A 26,165-nucleotide genomic window follows, 5' to 3' on the forward strand; every position below is an offset into this window, starting at 1 on the left:
GAGCAAGCAGAAGGAGGGAAATAACCAAGATCAGAGCAGAACTAAATGACATAGAGACTAAAAGCTCAATTCTAAGGATCCATGAATCCAGGAGTTGGTTCTTTGAAAAAATAAACAAAATAGACAAGCCTTTAAGTAGGCTCATCAAGAAAAGAAGAGAGAGGACTCAAATAAACACAATTAGAAATGAAAGAGGACAGATTACAACTGATACCACAGAAATAAAAGGGATTTTAAGAAATTACTATGAAGAACTGTATGCCAAGAAATTTGAAAACCTAAGGGAAATGCACACATTTCTAGAAAAATATAATCATCCAAAACTTCATTAAAAAGAAAAGAAAACCTGAACATACCAATAACAGCAAAAGAAATTGAAGCAACAATCAAAAAACTTTCATCACACAAAAGCCCTGGACCAGATGGTTTCACAGGAGAATTCTACAGAGCATTTAAAGAAGAGCTACCACCTATTCTTCACAGACTATTCCAAAAAATCCAGAAGGATGGAAAACTCCCAAACTCTTTTTATGAAGCCAGCATCATCCTAATTCCAAAACCAGACAGAGACACAACAAAGAAAGAGAACTTCAGGCCAAAATCTCTGATCAACATAGACTCTAAAATTCTCAACAAAATATTGGCAAATCGCATCCAACAATATATCAAAGATATTATACACCATAACCAAGTGGGATTCATCACAGGGATGCAGGGAAGGTTCAATATTTGCAAGTGAGTAAATGTAATTCATCACATAAACAAAAACAAAGACAAAAACCTCATGATCATGTCAATAAATGTGGAAAAACCTCTTCATAAGGTACAACACCCATTTCTGATAAAAACACTCAGCAAAGTGGGAATAGAGGGAGCATTCCTCAACATAATAAAGGCCATTTATGAGAGACCTACAGGCAACATCATACTCAATGGGCAAAAATTAAAAGCTTTTCCACTAAGATCAGGAATAAGACAAGGATGTCCACATTCACCACTTCTATTCAGTATAGTATTGAAGGTTTTGGCCACAGCAATTAGGCAAGAAAAGGAAATAAAAGGTATCCAAATAGGAAAGGAGGAAACAAAAGTGTCACTGTTTGCAGGTGACATGATAGTGTACATGGAAAATCCTATAGACTCTACCCAAAAACTGCTGGAACTAATTAATGAATTTAGCAAAACAGCAGGTTACAAAGTCAATATCAAGAAATCAAAGGCATTTTTTATACTAACAATGAAGCAGTAGAAGATGAAATCAAGAAAAAAATCCCATTCGATATAGCAACAAGAAAAATAAAATATCTGGGAATACACCTAACTAAGGAGGTAAAAGACCTGTATGCAGAAAACTACACAACACTGAGGAAAGAAATCAAGGAAGACACAAACAAGTGGAAACCTATACTGTGTTCATGGATTGGTACAATTAACATCATCAAAATGTCCATACTACCCAAAGCAATTTACAGATTCAATACAATACCTATTAAAGTACCAATGGCATATTTCACAGACATAGAACAAACACTTCGAAAATTTATATGGAACCATAATCGACCCTGAATAGCATCTGCAATTTTGAGAAAGAAGAACAAAGTAGGAGGGATCACAATATCTGATACCAAACTGTAGTACAAAGCCACTGTAATCAAAACAGACTGGTACAGGCATTAAAGCATGCACATAGACCAAAGGAACAGAACAGAGAGCCCAGAAATAAACCCAACTGTCTACAATCAATTAATATTCAGCAAAGGGGGCAGTAACATAAAATGGAGTAAAGATAGCCTCTTCAACAAATGGTGTTGGGAGAACTGGACAGCTATGTGCAAAAAAGTGAAACTTGAGCACCAACTTACAGCATACACCAAAATAAATTCGAGGTGGATAAAAGACTTAAATATAGGCCATGACACCATTGCAGTCCTACAGGAGAACATTGGCAGGAAAACCTCAAATATTTCACGTAACAACATTTTTACTAGTATGTCCCCTAGAGCAAGGAATATAAAGGAAAAAATTAACAGTGGGATCTCATCAAAATAAAAAGCTTCTGTATGGCTAAAGAAAACAGTATTAAATTAAAAAGACAACTCACTCTATGGGAAAATATATTTGCTAATGATACCTCAGACAAAGGTTTAATCTCCAAAATACACAAAGAACTTACACGACTCCACTCTAAGAAGATAATCAACCCAATTAAAAAATGGAAAAAGGACTTGAACAGACACTTCTCCAAAGAAGACACGCAAGGGATCCAGAGACACAGGAAAAGATGCTCGATATTGCTAGCTATCAGAGAGATGCAAATTAAAACCACAATGAGATACCACGTTACACCAGTCAGAATGGCTATCATAAACAAAGCAACAAACAACAAATATTGGAGAGGTTGTGGAGAAAAGGGGACCCTAGTTCACTGTTGGTGGAATTGCATTCTGGTACAACCATTATGAAAAACAGTATGGAATTTTCTCAGAAAACTAACAGTGGACCTGCCTTTTGACCCAGCAATTCCACTGCTAAGATTATACCCTAAGAACCGTGAAACATCAATTTCAAAGAACCTATGCACCACAATGTTCATAGCAGCACAATTTACAATATCCAAGAGCTAGAAGCCACCTAGGTGCCTGTCAGTAAATGAATGGATCAAAAAATCATGGTACATATACACAATGGAATTCTATGCAGCATAAAGAAAGAATGAGGTCCTACCATTTGTAAAAGCATGGAAGGTACTGGAAAGCAATATGCTGAGTGAAACAAGCCCAGTGTTGAAAGACAAGTACCATATAATCTCACCTTTAACAGGAAACTAAACAATAAAATAAAAAAGCAAGCAAAATAAAAACAAAAACATTGATATAAAGAACAGAGGGACAGCAACCAGAGGGGTGAGGGGAGGAAACTTCAGGGAAAACGGGGAGGGATTTAGAGGAACTAGTATAAAGGACACATGGACAACAGCTTAGGGGGCTGGAAATGGGAGAGAGGTGGGAAGCACGGATGGGGTGGACTGGGATGGGATTAAAAGACAGAAAACTGTACGTGAAATATTATTTTAAATAAATAAGGGGACTTTTGCCAAGATGGAAGTGTATGTGGAAGCACTGTGCCTCCTCCCACAACCATGTTTAAAAACAAGAAAGTTTCAGCAACAAAAACACAGCCAAAACTACAGAAAATTGAACTGCACGGAAGTCTGACAACCACGAACCCTTCATCCAAACCAGTAAGAGGGGCAGAGCCAGCAGCAGAGTGGGGTAGGGCAGGAAAGATCCACCGGACGGACCCAGGATTGAGACCCAGGCGCACTGGCAGCCATAGGCGGATCCCAGGTGTGGAGAAGGGGGCCAACCCACTGAGGGCGCAAGGTGGTGGACTCACTGAAGGCTGACCACGGTCACACATTTGCGCACAGATAAACCGGTGAAGGAGGGAGCGGTGACAGAGACCGTGCAGGCCCCAGTGGCAGAACGCGGGAGAGGGGACCGCCATTGTCACTCTCTGACCCCGCCCCCACGTACAGCATCACAAACCAGCAACCTCGGTGGCCCCACCCTGGTGAACAACTAAGGTTCCGCTCCTTATACGTTACAGGCATGAACAGATCAAAACATGGCTCAAGAACAACTCAGAGCCCCAGAGCCCATAAATCTAAGCAATGAAGAAATAGCCAAACTTTCAGATGTACAGTTCAAAACACTGGTGATCAGGATGCTCACAGAACTGGTTGATTTTAGTCACAAATTAGAGAAACATATGAAGGCTAAACTAAGTGAAATGAAGGGAAATGCACAGGAAAACAATAGTAATGGAAAGGAAACTGGGACTCAAATCAAATGAGTGGACTAGAAGGACAGAAAAAATGACCAAACAGAAAAGGATGAAGAAACAAGAATTCAAAAAAACTGAGGAGAGGCTTAGGAACCTCCAGGACATCTTTAAACGTTCCAACATCCAAATTGTATGGGGTACCAGAAGGGGAAGAGAAAAAGCCATGAGTGGAAAACTTATTTGAACAAATAATAAAGGAGAACTTCCCCAATCTGGCAAAGAAAATAGACTTCCAGGAAATCCAGGAAGCTCAGAGAGTCCCAAAGAAGTTGGACCCAAGAAGGAACACACCAAGGCACATCATCATTACATTAGCCAAGAATAAAATGAAGGAGAGAATCCTACAAGCAGCAAGAGCTAAGGGGACAGTCACCTACAAAGGAGTCCCCATCAGACTGTCAGTGGATTTCTCAAAAGAGACCTTACAGGCAAGAAGGGGCTGGAAAGAAGTATTCCAAGTCATGAAATGCAAACACCTACATCCAAGATTGCTCTATCCAGCAAAACCTTCATTTAGAATGGAAGGGCAGATGAAATTCTTCTCAGATAAGATCAAATTCAAGGAGTTCATCCTCACCAAGCCCTTATTATATGAAATGTTAAAGGGACATACCTAATAAAAAGAAGATAAAAAAGATGAACAGTGAAAGGACAGCAAACTCACAGTTATTAAGAACCTCACCTAAAAGAAAATCAAAGTAAGAGGACAGCTAGATCAGGAGCAGAACCATAGAAATGGAGATCACATGGAGGGTTAGCAACAGGGGAGTGGGAGAAGGAGAAGGGGGGAGAATGTACAGAAAATAAATAGCATAGACGGTAGGTAGAAAATAGATAGGGGGAGGGCAAGAATAGTAGGGGAAATATAGAATCTAAAGAACTTGAGACACGTGTTCATGAACAAAAGGGGGGGAATGGTGGGGGAGGGGGTGTGCAGGGTTGAAGGGAATGAAGGGGGGAATAGAACAACTGTAATGGTATAATTAATAAAATATATTAAAATATATAAATAAATAAATAAAGTGAAAAAATCTTATTTACCCATTGATTTCTATTACAGAATCAGAAATACATACCGCACAGGTATAAAAATTGGTCTTTGGATGTAATACATTTATATTTAATAATGTAACAGCACCTGTAATGAGACATGGTCTAAGGGAAAACAATAACTCTCTGAAAAAATATTAACAATAATGCATTCATACTGAATATGTCCTATTATTTTAAAACCACTGCAAGCCCTGGCTGGTGTAGCTCAGTGGATTGAGCACAAGCCTGCGAACCAGACAATCGCAGTTCGATTCCCAGTCAGGGCACATGCCAGAGTTGCAGGCAGGTTCCCTGCAGGCCAGTTCCCAGCAGGAGACGCACAAAAGGCAACCATACATTGATGTTTCTTTCCCTCTCTCCTTCCCTTCCCTCTAAAGATAAATAAATAAAATCTTAAAAAAAAAAAAACACTGCAAGTAGACTTATAAAACAGTGTCAAATTCTAGAAGCCTGGTTGTCTCTTTCACATGTGGTTTCCAATAGACAATCAATATTAAACATCCACAGTTTACCAACTTTAAAATACAAAATACTTTTAACGTGATATCCAAAGTAATCATTTTATCATTTTTCCCTCATTCTGGAATGGGCCAGAACTATTAATGTTTTTCTGCCCTTGCATTCACACGTACTCACTCACTCATTGATCAACTCATTCATTTATCTGAATGGCTACTATGTCTCAAATTCGGCTTTATTTGATTTGCTAGTAACAGATGTTAAAAAAATAAAATTTAGCTTTTGGATCTCTGAGCAGCACCATGGCTGTCAGCAAGAACAAGCAGTTTATGAAAGGCAGCGAAAGAGATCCAAAAAGAAAGTGGTTGATCCATTTTCTAAGAAAGAGTGAAGTAATATGAAATCACTAGTTGTGTTCTTTATAACAAATATTGGAAAAACACTAGGCACAAGAACTCAAGCATGAGAAAGAGGGCACCATGTAAGAAGGAATGCAAGTAGCCTCTGGAGCAGAGAGTGGCCTCAGTTGACAACTAGCAAAGAAACAGGGACCTCAGACTTAGAATAGCAAAAAAACTGGATTCTGTGAAAACCCAAATGAGCTGAGAAGCAGATTCTTCTCCAGAACCTTAAATAAGATTCCAGGCCAGCCAACACCTTGACTTTGACCTTCTGTGACCCTAAGCAGAGCCTGACTAGAGTTTTGATCTCTGGAACTGTGAAATGATAAATGAATGGTGTTTTTAGTTGATCTATTTGTGGTGATTTGTTATGTAGAAATAGAAAACTAATACAGAAAGGAGCAACTCAAGAATGTATCCTGCTTTTTGTGCAAACTATATTTTATTGTGTCTTAATTCAGGTAACAGCTTAGTCAGTTGGTTACTTGTTACCATAATTTTTTACCATATATTAGGTGGCCCAAATAGCAAACATTTATTTCTCACATTTCTGGATATTAGGAAGTCCAAAATCAAGGTGCATGCATGTCCATTGTCTGGAGAGGGCTTACTTCTTGGTTTGCAGACTTAAGTCTTCTTGCTGTGTCCCTACATGTCTCTTCCTATAAGGGCACTGGTCCCATTCACAAGGGCTCCACCCTCATGGCTTAATTACCTCCAAAGTTCCCACCTCCAAGAGCCATCATATTGGGGATTAGGATTTCGACTTTTAGATTTGAGAAGAGGGTACTCAAGCATGCAGTCCATAATACAAAGTACCGGTTACTGGAAGAACATTCTTTTTTTTAAGATTTTATTTATTTATTTTTAGAGAGATGGGAAAGGAGGGAAAAAGAGAGGGAGAAAAACATTGATGTGTGACAAAAACATCGATCAGTTGCCTCTCGAACACACTTTAACTGGGGAGCCAGCCTGCATCTCAGGCATGTGCCCTGACTGGGAATCGAACAGCTGACCTTTCATTTTGTGGGACGACGCTCAACCAACTGAGACACGCTGCTCAGGATAGAATATTTTTCTTTATAAAAATAATTCTCTGCAATAAATGTAAAAGGAATGCTATAATTAGAATGTTAGTATTCTACAACCCCAAATAAAGCCATAAGTCTAGGCAACAATTAACAATATCTGCTAAAGCCATTAGGTGAAAGGTTGAAATTAAACTCACAATACCTAAATCCTTTGATCCATTTTAACATCACACAAAATGAAGTCTCTTGATGTGCTACAATGGGAAGTACACAACACCACCAGTGTGGTATTGTAACAGGGTGCAGCCAAGGGGGCACCCCAAGTAGGGATTTCTAATGGGGTCCAGAACTCATGGTGTCCAGGAAATATTGGAAAACTATATATATCTAGGATGTCTTCACCCCCACAAGTCTGAGCTGGGGGATAGGACACATGGAGCAGGGCCACTGAGAGCTGTTTTGAATAATAACAGTTTTGCAGATAACCTCTGGAACAGTCATTTACATACCTATAACCTTTAACTGGTTTCATAGATATGTTAAATAGCTGTGGCCATGCTTTGAGCTAGGGGGATGGGAGTGACTTCAATTTAGGATGTTACTGGGAGGCAATTCCCCCTGGTTATAGAGCCTGTGAAGAGCTTGGAGGTGATTAGAGCCACACCACAGGGCCACACCTGCCCAGACTTACTACAGTAGCCCACTAAAGCTGGAAAAATACAGGAACACTGGCAGCTGTGGCAAATTGTGGGAGGAGTGGGAAATGGTGCAGCTGAGGAAGATTGGCACTGGGATTTAAACCCAGGCAGCCCTGTGGCATCTTTTTCAGCCACAGGGCTTGGGAAGAGAACCATGGACTTCTATTTCTTTTCCTGAGATACGGTACCCCAGACTGGGCAGAGGGAGAAGGAAAGACTATGCATTTGTAGGTATTCTGAAGGACTTTGGGATCTCAACGATGACATTAAGTCGTTACTCTAAAATTTGTAAAACTTTTTTTTAATGTATTTTATTGATTATGATATTACATTTGTTCTATTTCCCCCTTCATTCCCCTCCACCCTGCACACCCCTCCCCCACCATCCCCCCTTTAGTTTATGACCACATGTCCCAAGTTTTTTAGATTCTATATTTCCCCTACTATTCTTGCCCTCCCCCCTATCTATTTTCTACCTACCGTCTATGCTACTTATTTTCTGTACCTTCTCCCCCCTTCTCCTTCTCCCACTCCCCTGTTGCTAACCCTCCATGTGATCTTCATTTCTATGTTTCCACTCCTTATCTAGCTGTCCTCTTAGTTTGCTTTTTTTTTAGGTGTGGTTCTTAATAACTGTGAGTTTGCTGTCCTTTCACTGTTCATTTTTTTTTATCTTCTTCTTCTTCTTAGATAAGTCCCTTTATCATTTCACATAATAGGGGCTTAGTAATATGAATTCCTTGAATCTGACCTTATCTGAGAAGCACTTTATCTGTCCTTCCATTCTAAATGAAAGCTTTGCTGGATAGAGCAATCTTGGATGTAGGTTTTGGCTTTCATGACTTGGAATACTTCTTTCCAACCCCTTCTTGCAGCGGATTTTGAGAAATCCGCTGACAGTCTGATGGGAACTCCTTTGTAGGTGACTGTCCCCTTATTTCTTGCTGCTTCTAGGATTCTCTCCTTCATTCTAATCTTGGCTAATATAATGATGATGTGCCTTGGTGTGTTCCTTCTTGGGTCCAACTTCTTTGGGACTCTCTGAGCTTCCTGGATTTCCTGGAAGTCTATTTTCTTTGCCAGATTGGGGAAGTTCTCCTTTATTATTTGTTCAAATAAGTTTTCCACTCATGGCTTTTTCTCTTCCCCTTCTGGTATCCCTATAAGTCGAATGTTGGAACGTTTAAAGGTGTCCTGAAGGTTCCTAAGCCTCTCCTCAGTTTTTTGAATTCTTGTTTCTTCATATTTTGCTGTTTGGTCATTTTTTTCTTCCTTCTGGTCCACTCCTTTGATTTGAGTCCCAGTTTCCTTTCCATTACTATTGTTTTCCTGTGCAATTCCCTTCATTTCAATTAGTTTAGCCTTCATATGTTTCTCTAATTTGTGACTAAAATCAACCAGTTCTGTGAGCATCCTGATCACCAGTGTTTTGAACTGTGCATCTGAAAGTTTGGCTATTTCTTGGTCACTTAGATTTATGGGCTCTGGGGCTCTGGGTTGTTCTTGAGCCATGTTTTGATCTGTTCATGCCTGTAACGTATGAGGAGCGAAGCCTTAGTTGTTCACCAGGGTGGGGCTACCCATGTCGCTGGGTTGTGATACTGTATGTGTGGGCGGGGTCAAAGAGCGGCAATAGCTGTCCCCTGTGCTGCTTCCCACTGCTGGGGCCTGCATGGTCTGTCTCACTGCTCACTCCTTTGCTGGTTTATCTGCATTCGAATGCGTGACCACGGTCAGCCTGCCACCTTGCATCCTCACTGGGTCCTCCCATTGCTACCCCACACCTGGGATCCACCCACGGCTGCCTGCACACCTGGGTCGGGGGATCTTTCCTGCCTTACCCCGCTTTGCTGCTGGCTCCCCCTCTCTTACCTGTCTGGCTGAATGGTTCGTTGTTGTCGGACTTCTGTGTAGTTCAATTTTCTGTGTTTGGGCTGTGTTTTTTGTTACTAAAACTTTGTTGTCTTTAAACTTGGTTGTGGGAGAAGGCACAGTGTTTCCACCTATGCCTCCATCTTGGCAGAAGTCCTGTATAACTCTTTAAATAAATAATCTCTTTCCTTTTCACTGATCCCTGACATTGAGAGATGACTTTCCCTGGTGGCCAGCAAATCAAACCTAATACAGGGAGGGAGGATCCCCAGAGCACAAGGGTGGGTCCATTTGGTAATAGTATATTGTTCTCCCCACCCGTGGATCTGTTCTGTAACAGTACCCTTGACAAAAGAACTAGATCTGAATTTAATCAAGCTTCCATAGGAATATGTGAAAATGTGGTGGGGCAGTAAGGCTAGAGAAACACACTAAATGACATTCTAATAACAGAATCAGTCAAATGTGAAACATAAGAAAAATCTTACAACAATGACCCAGAAAGATACTTAATAAGTATATAAATGAAATTAAATGTGTAGACTGAGTTTGGATTCTGATTCAAACAAACCAACTGAAAATTTTTTGAGACATTTGGAGGAAGTTGAATACAGTTGAGATATTAAGGAATTATAATTAGTTTTATTAGGTATGATAATGGAATTGTAATTATGTATTTTAAAAAATTACAAATACTTACAAAAGTTTTTATTGGCAAAATGATGTGGTGTCTGAGGTGTACCTTAAAATATTCAAGAGAGAAAAAGCAATGGGAATGGGATAGATGAAACAAGAATAGTAAAATGTTAATCATTGTTGAAACTGGATGATCGGTAGTTGCCATAGTGTGATGTATAAGAAATACATATTTGGTCATTCAGATTTTTCATATATATTTGATCTTCATCCACAATTCTTGGTTCATACTTCCCAGAAGTCTTGGAATTTCCTAAGTATGTGTGCCTATGTGAGGTGTCTTTTGTTATGTTAATGAGGTGACATTTATAAAGCACCTAAGGATGGCGGTTGGTTGTCAATTGTATCAACCCTGATTATAAGAACTTTCAGTGCCACCCCCCAACTTCTGGTGAGGAGAGGGGGCTGGAGGTTGAATCAGTGTCCCATAGCCAATAAATCATAATGTAATAAGGCCTCTATAAAACCCCAAGAAGATGGGGTTTCTCAGAGCTTCTGGGTTGGTGAACACATGGAGATTTAGGGAGAATGTTATGCCTGCAGAGGGCGTAGAAGTTTTATGCCTTTTCCCCACACCTTGCCCTATGCATCTCTTCCATCGGGCTATTCTTGAGTTATATCCCTTTATAATAAACAAGTGATCTACTAAGTAACATGTTTCTCTGAATTCTGTGAGTCATTCTAGTACATTACAGTAATCAAACTCAAGAAAGTACAGGTAACAACCTGACTTGTGATTAGCATTCTGAGTTGGAGGGGGTCCATGGAGCTTCTAATCTGTAGCCAGATGGTCAGAAGCACAGAGAGGCTGGACTTGTGGCTTGTGTCTGAAGTGTGTATGTGTATCTTAGAAGTGTAGGAGGGTGTAGCCAGGGGGCCCCCAAAAGAAGAATTTGTAATGGGGTCCAGAACTCAGAGTGTCCAGGAAATATTAAAAATGTGGGATGTCCTCACCCCCACAAGTCTGAGCTGAGGGGGATGGGATAAATAGAGCAGGGCCATTGAGTTGTTTTGCATAGCAACAGTTTCATAGATAACCTCTAGAATGGTCATTTAATATATCTATAACTTTTAACTGGTTTCATAGATATGTTAAATAGCTGTGGCCACACTTTGAGCCAGGGAGAAGGAAGTGACTTCCACCCAAGATGTAACTGGGAGGCAACTCCCAGCCCCCATTACAGAGCCTGCATGAGAGCTTGAAGATGATTGGCTCCATGCATGGGGCCATACCTGCCCAGACTCACTATGGCAGCCCAGTAAAGCTGGGGGGATATGGGAGTCCTGGCAAGTGTAGCCGATTGTGGGAGGAGTCAGAAATGGGGCTGCAGAGGAAGATTGGCATGGGAATTTAAAGGCAGAGGCTGTAGCCATTGAAGAGAGAACCACGTGCTTTTGGCCAGAATGTGGACTCCCACAGGCATGTGAGACAGAATCACCATGTAGCTTTAGCAAAGAGAACCATATGGCTTTGGCCAGAGTAGGGGGGCTACTCCCCATGCCTCCCCCCCTACCCCCACAGCCATGAGAAGAATCATCATGCAGCTTTAGCAGAAAACCACCACGCAGTTTTGGCAGAGAATCACCACGTGGCCTTCTATTTATTTTCCTGAGATATGGTAGCTTGGACTGGGGAAAGGGAGAAAGAAGGACTGTGTGTGTTTGTGGGTGTTTTAAGGGACTTTGGGATTTTGATGAAGACAGTAAGTCATTACTCTTAAGTCTGAATAACTTGAATAAATAATTCCTTTCCTTTTCACCAATCTCTAACATGCAGAGCTATAATTCTCTGGTGAAGGGAAAGGTGAACCCAGTACAGGGGGACCCCAGGAGAAGGAGGGTCAACTAGGTAACATTGTGGGACCCCCCTTCCCTGGCAGCCAATCAAGGGAAACCATGGGAGACCACATGTGCAGTAGCTTTAAAGTAATACAACTACTTGTACTTGTCACAGTAAAAGCCTGCCAAAAGTAGCCAGGAAGGATCCTCCCTATAAGAATAGAGTCCCTCCAGCCCATGAGGTCAATCTCTGCTTAGAGCTGGCCTGCTCCCATGTTCTCAGCTATAAACTCTGGGTGTTCAGTTCAATTCTTTGCCCCGATCATCAAGAACCTGGTTACCTGTTTCCACCTGTGACAGAAGGATAAGGTGGGGAGGGTGGGGAGTCTTGTAAAACTGAACACTTAACCTGAGGAATCTAATTCTATCTCTGGGTAAATAGTGTCAGAATTGAGTTGAATCCTCAGATACCCTGCTAGTGTCTGAGAATCGTTCTTTGGTGTGAGGACCTCCTCCTTACTCCCCTCTCCACATCACCACATGATGGAATTGGGTCCTGGAACCCAATAAAGTAGTATTTTTGTGTATGGCTAAAATGTTTATAATATTAAGTTTAAAAAAAACAAACAAAAAGCCTATCAGTAATCATGTATAGGTGTTACTCAAAAATTATTATTTTTTTAAAGATTTTATTTATCTTTAGAGGGGAAGAGAAGGAGAGAGGGAGAGAAATATCAATGTATGGTTGCCTCTCGTGTGTCCCCTGCTGGGAACTGGCCTGCAACCCAGTGCCCAGAACTAGCGATCCTTTGGTTCACAGGCCCGTGCTCAATCCACTAAGCTACACCAGCCAGGGTCAAAAAATTATTACATTAAATAAATCCTACTACAAATTCTGTAACCATCGCCCTTCTCTGTGCCCTTAAATAGATGGGCAGAAAAACATGACCAAGGATGGTCTCTTGATGACTCCAGTCCTCAGATCATTCATGAGTATGGAATAGAGACGTAGTTCCAAACCAGGTACCCAAAATGCAAGAAAATATTTATAAATTAATCTACAGTAATATAAGAATTTCTATTATTAAAAGATGTTTTAAAGAAAATTAAAAGATAACCCCTAAATAAGACATAGTTAAAGTGAGACCACTTGTCATAATTGTGTATTTTTCCCCAACCATGCTCAGCCATAGGACAGGTATAAGGTAGGCGGAGAGTTATGTTTATCCAGAGTTGGGCTTTTTTAAAAATATAAATTAAGGGTTTATTACAAAATGAAAAATGTTAGGTTCTCATTGTCAGTGATTCATGAAAACAAGGCCATGAGCCCTGGGTGGGGCTGGGGCAAAAAGCCAGACTCAGGAGCAGGCTGACAGGCACTGGTTTACAATCCCCAGCAGGTGGGTGTTCTCCAGGGCAGTTGCCACCTGATCCTTATCTGCAAGCTGCTTGTTCACTGTATGCTCTGAGGCATGGGTCTCTGGAGTAATATGCACATCCATCTTGAATTGCTACTTATCTTCCTGACTTGTGGTCACACGCAGCTCCCCAAAGAGTTGTAAATGAGGGGTTAGCGTTCTCCAGGAGCACCCCCACCTCCATCCCCCACCCCCAGCAGGCCACTGCCCACTATCACAGAATTGCTGCAGACCACAGTCTGAGTGCACTTCTGTGCCCAGAGTTGGGTTTTTTTCCTCTAAGTACAACACAGGACCATGAGCCAGGGGGTTGTGTTTTCAATGCATGAGAAAGTGTGACTCTAATGCAATAGAGTTTAATGGCTCAAGTTGCAAAAGAGCTGGAATTGTGAAGGCAGATGATGAGTCAGAAATGCTCTGTAAGCAGCATGGAAGGATAACAAGGACATCAATCCCATCTTTAAGCCCAGTGGTATGAGGGATGGGTAAAGAAAGTGCTCATTTTCTTTCACTAAAAGCATGCAATGAAAACAGTGTCCTGCAGTTAGAGCAGGAAAGGGAAGTGCAGGTTTAAAGAGGTTGAAGATGTAGGAGGTTTTGAAGACTGACCATGAGTCCCAGAGCACATGGTATATGAGTAAGTGTATATTAGTCAGAGTTCTCCAGAGAAACAGAACCAATAGGCTATATGCAGATTTATAGCAAAAGTTTTATTATGAGGGACTGCCTCACAGAATTATGAAGATCCTACAGAATTGAGAAGTCCTACAATCTGTCATCTGCAAGCTGGAGGCTCAGGAGAGCTGGTGGTATAATTCCAGTCCAAACACGAAGACCTGAGAACCAGGAGAGCTCATGGTAAATGTCCCAGTCCTAATACAAAGGCCCAAGAACTAGGCTGATGGCTAAAGGCAGAAAATGGATGTACCAGATATCACAATTCAGGCAGAGAGCAAATTCACCCTTCCTCCACCTTTTTGGTCTATTCAGGTCCTCAGCTAATTGGGTAACGCCCACCTGCATTAGTGAGGGTGGTCTTTACATTTTAAATATACTAATTCAAAAGCTAACCTCGTCCAAAAAACACTTCAGAGATACACTCAGAAATGTTTACCAGCTATCTGAGCATCTCTTAGGCCCAGTCAAGTTGACACATAAAATTAACTCTTACAAAAGCTTAGGGGTGGGTATAGAGCAGGAGACCGATTCATACTAGGAAACATACAGAAGCACTAGTGAATACAACTCTCTGCTGGTGACTGAGGTGCACAGGGATGCAATTGGTCCTGACAGCCTTGCTCTTGAGATTGGTTTGGTCTGAGGTGATGAGATCTTCAGTGAGATTCAAAGCAGAGATGGATGACAGAGTCCCTGCAATGCCAGAGCCAGTATGATAAAAACAGAGAAAACTCAAATACAACTCTGATATGTTGAATCTGAATAATTAATGAGGAAATTCATTAGATATATCAGGTTTGTCAGGTAATAGTTTAGTGAAATGCAGAATAATTACCGTAGAATTAACTTAAATCAAGAACATAGTGATGGTTTCAAACAGAAAAATGTTTTGATTAAGACTGTCTATGAAATTGTCTTTTTTGCTGAAGAATGACTTTGAAGCTTCAGTCAGTCCTAGAAGACCAAGGAAGTGTTAAAATATTACAGAGCATATGATCTCACCTTTAACAAGAAGCTAAACAACAAAACAAACAAGCAAGCAAAATAAAAACAAAGACGCTGAAATAGAGAACAAGTGGGCAGCGACCAGAGGGGAGAGGGAAGGGAACTTAAGGGGAAAAAGGGGAAGGATTCACAGGAACTAGTATAAAGGACACATGGACAACAACTAAGGGGGGTGGAAATGGGAGGGGGATGGGGAACACTGGGGAGGGTGGGTTGGGATGGGAGTAAAAGACAGAAAACTGTACTTGAACAATAATTAAATTAAAAATATTACAGAGCAATATTGAAACAGTGAGTTTCTTTTTCAGTATGTTCTCGGTGTTTTCTAGGCATTGGTGTGTGACATTCCAATTTGCATATTACAAATAGTCCAAGGCAAATGCAAAAGAAACCCCATAATGTAATACTTCTACTCATATTCCAAAAGAAAAAATAGGAAAAATTAAAAAGACAGATAATACTAAGTGCTAGCAAGAATATGGAGCATCTAGATCGCCCATATACTGCTGGTGACAGTATGAATTGTTATAACTACTTCAGATAACATTTGGCAGTATTTACTAAAAACAAAACACACACACAAAAACCCCAAATAGTGACTCCACACCTAGGTATAATACCCACACATATGTTTGCAGCAGCCCTTACTATAAAAAACCTTTAATTGGAAATAACCCAAATGTCCACTAATAATATAATAGATAAATAAATCAATTTAATTAATTCTACAATGGAATACTATAGAGTAATAAGAATGGTGAACTACAGCTTTGAATAATAGGGTAACTGAATTTCACAAACATAATGTTGAGCAAAAGAAGCCAAACCACAAAAAATATGATTCCATTTATAAAAAATAGGGGTCATCAAACTACAGTCCATGAGCTGTGCCCTGTTTTTTTAATTAAAGTTTTATTGGAACTTTATCTGTTTATGTATTGATATAGGCTCCTTCAGAGCCACAACCTCAGAGTTGAGTAATTGTGGCAGAGACCATCTGGCCTGCAAGCCTAAAATATTTAATATCTGGCTCTTTAAGAAAAAGTAGGCTGACCCTTGATATAAAGTTCAAAAACAGGCAAAATTAATCTATCACACTAGAAGTTAGGGTAGTATCTAGGACTAGAAGTGTGAATATTATTATGAGTTTTTCTTTGTTTACAAACCACTAAAGAAAATTTCACCTAAACGACAGCTGTAGTAATTATTACAAACAAGAATTTCTTTTTTCTATTCAGTACTATTTTGTACATGATTGTGACCTCATTAAGACAGGTTTCAGACTTGGATGGTGTAACTCAGTGGATTGAGTATGAGCCTGTGAATCAAAGGGTCGCCAGTTCAATTCTGAGTCAGGGCACATGCCTAGGTTGTGGGCCAGGTCCAGTAGGGGGCACGCAGGAGGCAACCACACATTTCCCTCTCTTTCTCCCTCCCTTCCCCTGTCTCTAAAAATAAATAAATAAAAGCTTTTTAAAAAAAGACAGGTTTCCATGGACACAAATTAGGATTGAAGTAGAGGTAAAGCATTAGTCCAGAAAATATTGTTGGTTTAAATTTAAGACTAATACAAAAAAGGACAATTTATTTTTTAAAAAGATTTATTTTTTGTTCTTAGAAAGAGGGAAAGTGAGGGAGAGAAACATCGATGTGTGAGAGAAAAAAACACCTGGTTACTTCTTGCACATGCCCCAGTCGGGACCAAGCCCACAACCAGCTATGTGCCCCAAAATGGGAATCACCAGGAACCTTTCGCTTTGCAGGATGATGCCCAACCAACTGAGCCACGTCATTCAAGGCACAAAGCAAGGGCAATTTAACACACACACTCACATAGGGGACATTTGCCAATGTCTGAAGATATTGGTTGTCATGAGTTGGGGAAGAGAGTGCTATTGGTATCTAGTGGATAGATGCTGTTAAACATCCTGCAATGCACAGGACAGTCTCCCATAAAAAATAGTCACCCATCCCCAAATATCAACGGCGCTCAAGTTAAGAAATCCTGGTTTGATGAACAGCAAAATAAATTTAGTGCCTCTATAAGAAGTCATATAAAATGGTGATTATAGTAATAATGAAAGTAAAGCAGTGCTGTCTAGTAGAACATTGTGCAATAATAGAAACTTTCTGTATCTGTGCTGTTCAATAGCTATAGCTATAAGGTGGTATATTGAGCCCTTGAAATATGGCTAGTGCAACTTAGAAATGGAATATTTTTAACTTTAATAAGTTTAAATTAAATATAATTAGTGACTACCATATTGAACCATGCATGACCTGAGGTAGACTCAGAACATAGATGTCTGAGTACTTTTAAACTCTCTTTTGAATAACCTCTCCCTCCACAATAATTATCTAGAGTTTTCTTTATTTTACTGACTATGCTGTGACAATTGTCCCAATTTTTCTCTTTTGTCCCCCTTCACCCAGCACCCCCGCTTCTTAAGGCAACCCCCACACCATTGTGCGTGCCCCATAAGTCATGTGTATAAGTTCTTTGGCTACTCTATTTCCTATACTGTGTTACATCCCCGTGGCTATTCTGTAGCTATCTATTTGTACTTCTTAATCCCTCCCACTTCTTCACCCATTTCCCCACTACACCCTCCCATTTGGAAAACATCAAAATGCTTTCTGTACCTATGATTCTGTCTCTGTTCTTCTTGTTTGCTTTTTTTTTAAGATTCAATCGTTGATAGGCATGCATTTTTTGCCATTTTATTTTTCATAGTTTTTATCTTTTTCTTAAATAAGTCCCTTTAACATTTCATATAATAATGATTTGGTGATGGTGGAGTTCTTTAGCTTTACCTTGACTGGGAAGCACTTTATCTTCCCTTCAATTCTAAATGATAGCTTTGCTGGGTACAGCTATATTAGATGTAGGTCCCAGCTTTTCATGACTTAGGATATTTCTTATCAATGCCTTCTAGCCTGCCAAGTTTCTTTTGAGACATCACCTGATGGTCTTATGGGAACTTCCCTGCAGGTAACTAAGTGCTTTTCTCTTGCTTCTTTTAAGTTTCTCTCTTTATCTTTAACCTTTGGCATTTTAATTATGATGTGTCTTGGAGTGGGCCTCTTTGTACCCATCTTGTTTGGGACTCTGCTTCCTGGTCTTGTATCTCTATTTCCTTCCCCAAATTAAAGAAGTCTTCTTTTCATTATTTTTTCAAATAGATTTCCAATTTCTAGCTATTTTTATTCTTCTGGCACCTGTATGATGCTTATCTTGGAACTCTTGAAGTTGTCCCAGAGGCTGCTTACACTGCACTAATTTTTTGTGGATTATTTTTTCTTCTTGTTGTTCTGACTGGTAGTTTTTGCTTCCTTATGTTTCAAATCATTCATTTGATTTCAGCTTCATCCACTCTACTGTTGTTTCCCTGCACATTGTTCTTTAAGTCAATTAGTGTATCTTTTGTTTCTGGCTGAATTTTTTATGCTGCCAAGGTCCCCACTAAGTTCCTCCAGCATCCTTATAAACAGTGTTTTGAACTCTGTACCTGATAGATTGCTTATCTGCATGTCATTTAGCTCTTTTTGTGGGCTTTTTTTTAAGATTTTATTTATTTATCCTTAGAGGGGAAGGGAAGGAGAGAGAGAGAGAGAAACATCAATGTATGGTTGCCTTTCCTGCATTCCCTGCTGGGAACTGGCCTGCAGGGAACTGGGTTGCAACCCAGGCATGTGCCCTGGCTGGGAATCGAACTGCGATTGTCTGGTTTGCAGGCCCACGCTCAGTCCACTGAGCTACACCAGCCAGGGCTTTTTTCTGGGCTTTTAATTGTTCATTTGGACCATGTTTCTTTGTCTCCTTGCTTTGGCATCCTCCCTGTATGTATTGGGTAGAGGCTGCCTTGACTACCTGTCTTTGTAGTGTGGCCTAATATAGTATGTCCTGTACGGTCCAGTGGCCCAGCCTCCCCTATCACCCAAGCTGGGTACTCAAGGCACGCCCTCTGTGTGGGCTGAGTACACCCTCCTCTTGTATTTGAGCCTTGATTGCTGTTGGCAGGTTAATGGGAGGGATTTACCCAGGCCAGTCAGCCATGAGGACTGACTATGACCCCTGACCACCAACCTCTGCTCTCCATGGAGGATCAGCTGGACAGGGGTAGGGTAGTAGTATTCCAACATGCTATGTAGCTACCCACCGGGTATATAGGCCCTGGGATTTCCCAGGTGGTGCAAGCCAAGGTCAGACCCCACCTGTGTTTTTCCTGGGGCCACTCTTCCTTAACTATAAAGCACTCTGTGATGACTGTTATTTGTGCTGGACTTGGAGATTCTCAGGTGAAATCAATCTGTGAATCTAGGCTGGCTGCTGCCAGTGCCAGTCTTGGAGCCACTTAGCAAGACATATGGGGGCTGGGAGCTTACATAGACAACATTTGATTGAGAGGATTCAGGAAGTCTTGAAGCATAAGCCAAGATCAGCCACTCATATGGAAAAGCCACTGTTAATAGCTTTCATGAGCCTATTCCGCATCTCTGCCCCTCATACCAGTCTGGATGGATGGGTTTCTTTAATTCTGTAGTTGTCAGATTTCCATTCAACTCGATTTCTGACAGTTCTGAGTGATGGTTGTTCTGTTAAAGTTTAGTTGAAACTTTGATGTGGTTGTGCAAGGAGGTGAGCCATGTTTACCTATGCCACCATCGACTGGAAATATAGAATTTCATTTTTACTTTTTTTATACAATAAATTGTTTTTTTAAACCTACAAATGTTTTTATATTATTTCATCTAACTTTTACAATAACTTAAAAGAAAATCATTAGTATCTCTCAAGTACATTTTTTTTTAATCTATTTCTCCCATCCCACCCCACCCCCCACCTGGTCTCCCCCCTTCCTCCCATTCCCCCCCCCCAGTCCTCATCTCTGTGTCTTTCATACTTGTTCCTCAAGATGCCTCCCCCTTTTTCCCCTTAAGTTCCCTTCCCTCTCCCCTCTGGTCGCTGCCCACTTGTTCTCTATTTCAGTGTCTTTGTTTTTATTCTGTTTGCTTGTTTGTTTTATTCTTTAGCTTCCTGTCAAAGGTGAGATCATATGGTATTTGTCCTTCAATGCCTGGCCTATTTCACTCAGCATAATGCTTTCCAGTTCCATCCATGTTGTTGCAAAAGGTAGTAGCTCCTCCTTTCTCTCTGCTGCATAGAACTCCATTGTGTATATGTACCACAATTTTTTTAATATTAAATTTTATTTAGTTACTTTTCAAGTACATTTTTTTTATCTATTTCTCCAATCCCACCCCTCCCCCCCACCCGGTCTCCCCCCCTCCCTCCCATTCCCCCCCCCAGTCCTCATCTCTGTGTCTTTCATACTTGTTCCTCAAAATCCCTCCCCCTTTTCCCCCTTAAGTTCCCTTCCCTCTACCCTCTGGTCGCTGCCCACTTGTTCTCTATTTCAGCGTCTTTGTTTTTATTCTGTTTGCTTGTTTGTTTTATTCTTTAGCTTCCTGTCAAAGGTGAGATCATATGGTATTTGTCCTTCAATGCCTGGCCTATTTCACTCAGCATAATGCTTTCCAGTTCCATCCATGTTGTTGCAAAAGGTAGTAGCTCCTTCTTTCTCTCTGCTGCATAGAATTTCATGGTGTATATGTACCACATTTTTTGATCCATTCATGTACTGATGGGCACCTATGTTGCTTCCAACTCTTGGCTATTGTAAATTGTGCTGCTATGAACATTGTGGTGCATAGGTTCTTTGAAATTGATGTTTTAGGATTCTTGGGGTATAATCCTAGCAGTGGAATTCTGAGTCAAAAGGCAGGTCAATTTTTATTTTTCTGAGAAAATTCCATACTGCTTTCCATAATGGTTGTACCAGTCTGCAATCCCACCAACAGTGAACTAAGGTCCCCTTTTCCCCACACCCTCTCCAACATTTGTTGTTTGTTGCTTTGTCTATTATAGCCATCCTGACTGGTGTAAAGTGGTATCTCATTGTGGTTTTAATTTGCATCTCTCTGATAGCTAACGATATTGAGCATCTCTTCATGTGTCTCTGGATATTCTGTATGTCCTCTTTGGAGAAGTGTCTGTTCAAGTGCCTTTCCCATTTTTTAATTGGGTTCGATGTCTTCCTAGAGTGGAGTCGTGTAAGTTCTTTGTATATTTTGGAGATTAAACCTTTGTCTGAGGTATCATTGGCAAATATGTATTACCATACAGTTGGTTGTCTTTTTAATTTAATACTGTTTTCTTTAGCCATGCAGAAGCTTTTTATTTTGATGAGATCCCATTTGTTTATTCTTTCCTTTATATTCCTTGCTCTAGGGGACATATCCGTAAAAATGTTGCTGCGTGGAATATCTGAGATTTTCTTGCCAATGTTCTCCTCTAGGACTTTAATGGTGTCACGGCTTATATTTAAGTCTTTTATCCACCTTGAATTTATTTTGGTGTATGGTGTAAGTTGGTGCTCAAGTTTCATTTTTTTGCACGTAGCTGTCCAGTTCTCCCAACACCATTTGCTGAAGAGGCTATCTTTACTCCATTTTATGTTACTGCCCCCTTTGTCGAATATTAATTGACTGTAGAGGGTTGGGTTGATTTCTGGGCTCTCTGTTCTGTTCCATTGGTCTATGTGCCTGTTTTTATGCCAGTACCAGGCTGTTTTGATTACAGTGGCCTTGTAATACAGTTTGATATCAGGTATTGTGATCCTTCCTACTTTGTTCTTCTTTCTCAAAAGAGCAGCTGCTATTCGGGCTCGTTTATGATTCCATATAAATTTTTGAAGTGTTTGTTCTATGTCTGTGAAATATGCCATTGGTACTTTAATAGGTATTGCATTGAATCGGTATATTGCTTTGGGTAGTATGGACATTTTGATGATGTTAATTCTTCCAATCCATGAACAAGGTATATGTTTCCATTTGTTTGTGTCTTCCCTGATTTCTTTCTTCAGTGCTGTGTAGTTTTCTGCATACAGGTCTTTTACCTCTTTGGTTAGGTTTATTCCCAGATATTTTATTTTTCTTTTTGCTATATCGAATGGGATTTTTTTCCTTGATTTCTGCTTCTGCTGATTCATTGTTTGTATACAAAAATGCCTTTGATTTCTGGATATTGACTTTGTATCCTGCTGTTTTGCCAAATTCATTAATTAGTTTGAGCAGTTTTTGGGTAGAGTCTATAGGATTTTCCATGTACACTATCATGTCATCTGCAAGCAGTGACAGTTTGGTTTCCTTCTTTCCTATTTGGATGCCTTTTATTTCCTTTTCCTGCCTGATCGCTGTGGCCAAAACTTCTAATACTATATTGAATAGAAGTGGTGAAAGTGGACATCCTTGTCTTGTTCCTGATCTTAGTGGAAAAGCTTTTAGTTTTTGCCCATTGAGTATGATATTGGCTGTAGGTCTCTCATAAATGTCCTTTATTATATTGATGAATGTTCCCTCTATTCCCATTTTGCTGAGTGTTTTTATCAAAAATGGGTGTTGTACCTTATCGAAAGCTTTTTCTGCGTCTATTGATATGATCATGTGGTTTTTGTCTTTGCTTTTGTTTATGTGATGAATTACATTTGCTGTTTTGCAAATGTTGAACCATCCTTGCATCCCTGGGATGAATCCCACTTTGTCATGGTGTATAATCTTTTGGATATATTGTTGGATGCGATTTGCCAGTATTTTGTTGAGGATTTTAGTGTCTATGTTCATCAGTGATATTGGCCTGAAGTTTTCTTTCTTTGTTGTATCTCTATCTGGTTTTGGAATTAGGATGATGCTGGCTTCATTAAAGGAGTTTGGGAGTTTTCCATCCTTTTGGATTTTTTGGAATAGTCTGTGAAGAATGGGGGTTAGCTCTTCCTTAAATGCTTTGTAGAATTCTCCTGTGAATCCATCTGGTCCGGGGCTTTTGTGTGATGGGAGTTTTTTGATTACTGCTTCAATTTCTTTTGCTGTTATTGGTCTATTCAGGTGTTCTACTTCTTTTTCATTGAGTTTTGGGAGATTATATTTTTCTAGAAATGTGTCCATTTCCCCTAGGTTCTCAAATTTCTTGGCATACAGTTCTTCATAGTAATTTCTTACAATCCTTTCTATTTCTGTGGTATCAGTTGTAATCTCTCCTCTTTCATTTCTGATTGTGTTTATTTGTGTCCGTTCCCTTCTTTTCTTGATGAGCCTACTTAAAGGCTTGTCTATTTTGTTTATTTTTTCAAAGAACCAACTCCTGGATTCATTGATCTTTAGAATTGTACTTTTAGTCTCTATGTCATTTAGTTCTGCTCTGATCTTAGTTATTTCCTTCCTTCTACTTGCTTTGGGCTGCTTTTGTTGTTGTTCCTCGAGTTCTTGCAGGTGTAGAGTAAGGTCATTTGTTTGAAATGTTTCTGTTTTTTTTAGGTAGGCCTGTATTGCTATAAACTTTCCTCTCAGGACAGCCTTGGCTGTATCCCATAAGTTTTGGGTTGTTGTGAGATCATTTTCATTTGTTTCCAGAAACTTTTTGATTTCTTCCCTAATTTCATTCTTGACCCATTCATTGTTTTTTTTTTTCTTTTTTTTTAATTTATTTATTTTTTAAAATTGATTATGCTGTTACAGTTGTTCTATTCCCCCCTTCATTCCCCTCCACCCTGCCCCCCCAACCCCACCATTACCCCCCTTTAGTTTATGTCCATGTGTCTCAAGTCCTTTAGGTTCTATATTTCCCATGCTATTCTTGCCCCCCCCATCTATTTTCTATCTACTGTCTATGCTACTTGTTTTCTGTACCTTCTCCCCCCATCTCCTCCTCCCACTCCCCTGTTGCTAACCCTCCTTGAGATCTTCATTTCTCTGTTTCCACTCCTGATCTAGCTGTCCTTTTAGTTTGCTTTCATTTTAGGTGTGGTTGTTAATAACTGTGAGTTTGCTGTCCTTTCACTGTTCATGTTTCTTTAACTTCTTTTTCTTAGATAAGTCCCTTTAACATTTCATATAATAAGGGCTTGGTGATGATGAACTCCTTGAATTTGGTCTTATCTGAAAAGCACCTTATCTGTCCTTCCATTCTAAATGAAAGTTTTGCTCGATAGAGCAATCTTGGTTGTAGATCTTTAGATTTCATGACTTGGAATATTTCTTTCCAGCCCCTTCTTGCCTGTAAGGTCTCTTTTGAGAAATCTGCTGACAGTCTGATGGGGACTCCTTTGTAGGTGATTGTCCCCTTAGCTCTTGCTGCTTCTAGGATTCTCTCCTTTATTTTAATTTTGGTTAATGTAATTATGATATGCCTTGGTGTGTTTCTTCTTGAGTCCAACTTTTTTGGTACTCTTTGGGCTTCTTGGATTTCTTGGAAGTCTATTTCCTTTGCCAGATTGGGGAAATTTTCTTTTATTATTTGTTCAAATAGTTTTTCCACTGGTGGTTGTGTCTTTCCCCCTTCTGGTACCCCTATAATTCGGATATTGGAGCGTTTAAAGATGTCCTGGAGGTTCCTAAGACTCTCCTCATTTCTTTGAATTCTTGCTCCTTGACTCTTTTCTGTTTGGCCATTATTTGGTTTCTTCTGGTCCACTCCATTGATTTGAGTCCCAGTGTCCTTTTCATCTCTATGGGTTTCCTGTGGAATTCCATTCATTTCCCTTAATTTAGCCTTCATATGTTTCTCTAATTTGTGGCTATAATCCACCAGATCTGTGAGGAAGCTGATGACCAGTGTTTTAAACTGTGCGTCTGAGAGTTTTGCTGTTTCTTCGTCGCTTAGATTTATCTGTGGGGCTTTGAGGTCTTCCTGCGACATTTTTGGTCTGTTCTGGCCCTTTAAGTGGGAGAAGCGGCGCCTTGGAGTCCCAGGTCGCTGGGTTGTGACGCTGTATGTGGGGGCGTGGTCAGAGCGGGGAAATGGCGGCGCCCTCTGTCGCCTAGGCCGCCGTTTATCGCCGCCGCAGCCGGTCCAACCGCCCACTCCCTCGCTCGCGCGCAATTAGGCAACAGCAGTCAACACGCTGCACCACCTCCCCACTGTCTCCTCTGCAGTCGCTCACCCGGTGGGTTGCTCGGTCGCTCACTAGGTCCAATCCTGGGTTTGGAACCCGTGCATCTGGATTCGCGCGTCTGGATTCCGCGCCCGGGTCCGACCGAGCCCTCCTTTGTAACTCCTCACCAGATGCCGGTTTTGCCCCTTACCGGTCGGGCTGAAGAATTTGTTGTTAGCGGACTTCCGAAAAGTTCAGTTTTCCGTATTCTGGTTGTGTTTTCTGATGCTAATATTTAGTTGTCCCTAAACTTGGTTTTGTGAGGAGGCACGGCACATCCACCTAAACCTCCATCTTGGCGGAAGTCCCCCCATTCATTGTTTAATAGCATACCGTTCAGTCTCCATGATTTTAGGTGTTCTGGGTTTTTTCCTTTGGGGTTGGTTTCCAGTTTCAGTCCCTTATGGTCAGAGAAAATGCTTGGTATGATTTCAATATTCTTGAATTTGTTGAGGCTTGTTTTGTGCCCTATCATGTGGTCTATCTTTGAGAATGTTCCATGTGCATTTGAAAAGAATGTGTATTTAGCTTCTTTGGGGTGAAGAGCTCTGTATATATCAGTTAGGTCCATTTCATCAAGGGTGTTGTTTAATGCCACAATGTCTTTGTTGATATTTTGTTTGGAAGATCTGTCCATTTTTGATAGTGGGGTATTGAAATCCCCCACTATAATTGTGTTGCTGTCTATATCTTTCTTGAATTCCTCTAAGATTCTCCTTATATATTTTGGTGCTCCTATGTTGGGTGCATATATATTTATGATGTTAATGTCTTCTTGGTGGATTCTTCCCTTGAGTATTATGAAGTGACCTTCTGGGTCACTCTTTATGGCTCTTTTTTGAAGTCTGTTTTGTCTGATATGAGAATTGCTACCCCAGCTTTTTTTCTTGTCCATTTGCTTGGAAAATTTGTTTCCAGCCTTTCACTTTTAGTCTGTGATGGTCTTTTGTCCTGAGGTGGGTCTCTTGTAGGCAGCATATGTGTGGGTCATACTTTCTTATCCATGACGCTATTCTGTGTCTTTTGATTAGAGCATTTAATCCATTTACATTTAAGGTTATTATTGATAGGTACTTATTCATTGCCATTTTGTACCTGTGTTCCTCTCTGTCTGTCTCTTTTCCTTCCTTTCCTTAAAGCAGACCATTAGTATTTCTTGTAGAGCTGGCTTGGTGGCAGCAAATTCTTTTAGACTTCTTTTGTCTTGGAAGCTCTTTATTTGGCCTTCTATCTTGATTGA

The sequence above is a fragment of the Artibeus jamaicensis genome, unplaced genomic scaffold (genome assembly GCF_021234435.1).
Source record: "Artibeus jamaicensis isolate MK-2021 breed Jamaican fruit bat unplaced genomic scaffold, CSHL_Jam_final contig_60, whole genome shotgun sequence".
Classification (NCBI taxonomy): domain Eukaryota; kingdom Metazoa; phylum Chordata; class Mammalia; order Chiroptera; family Phyllostomidae; genus Artibeus; species Artibeus jamaicensis.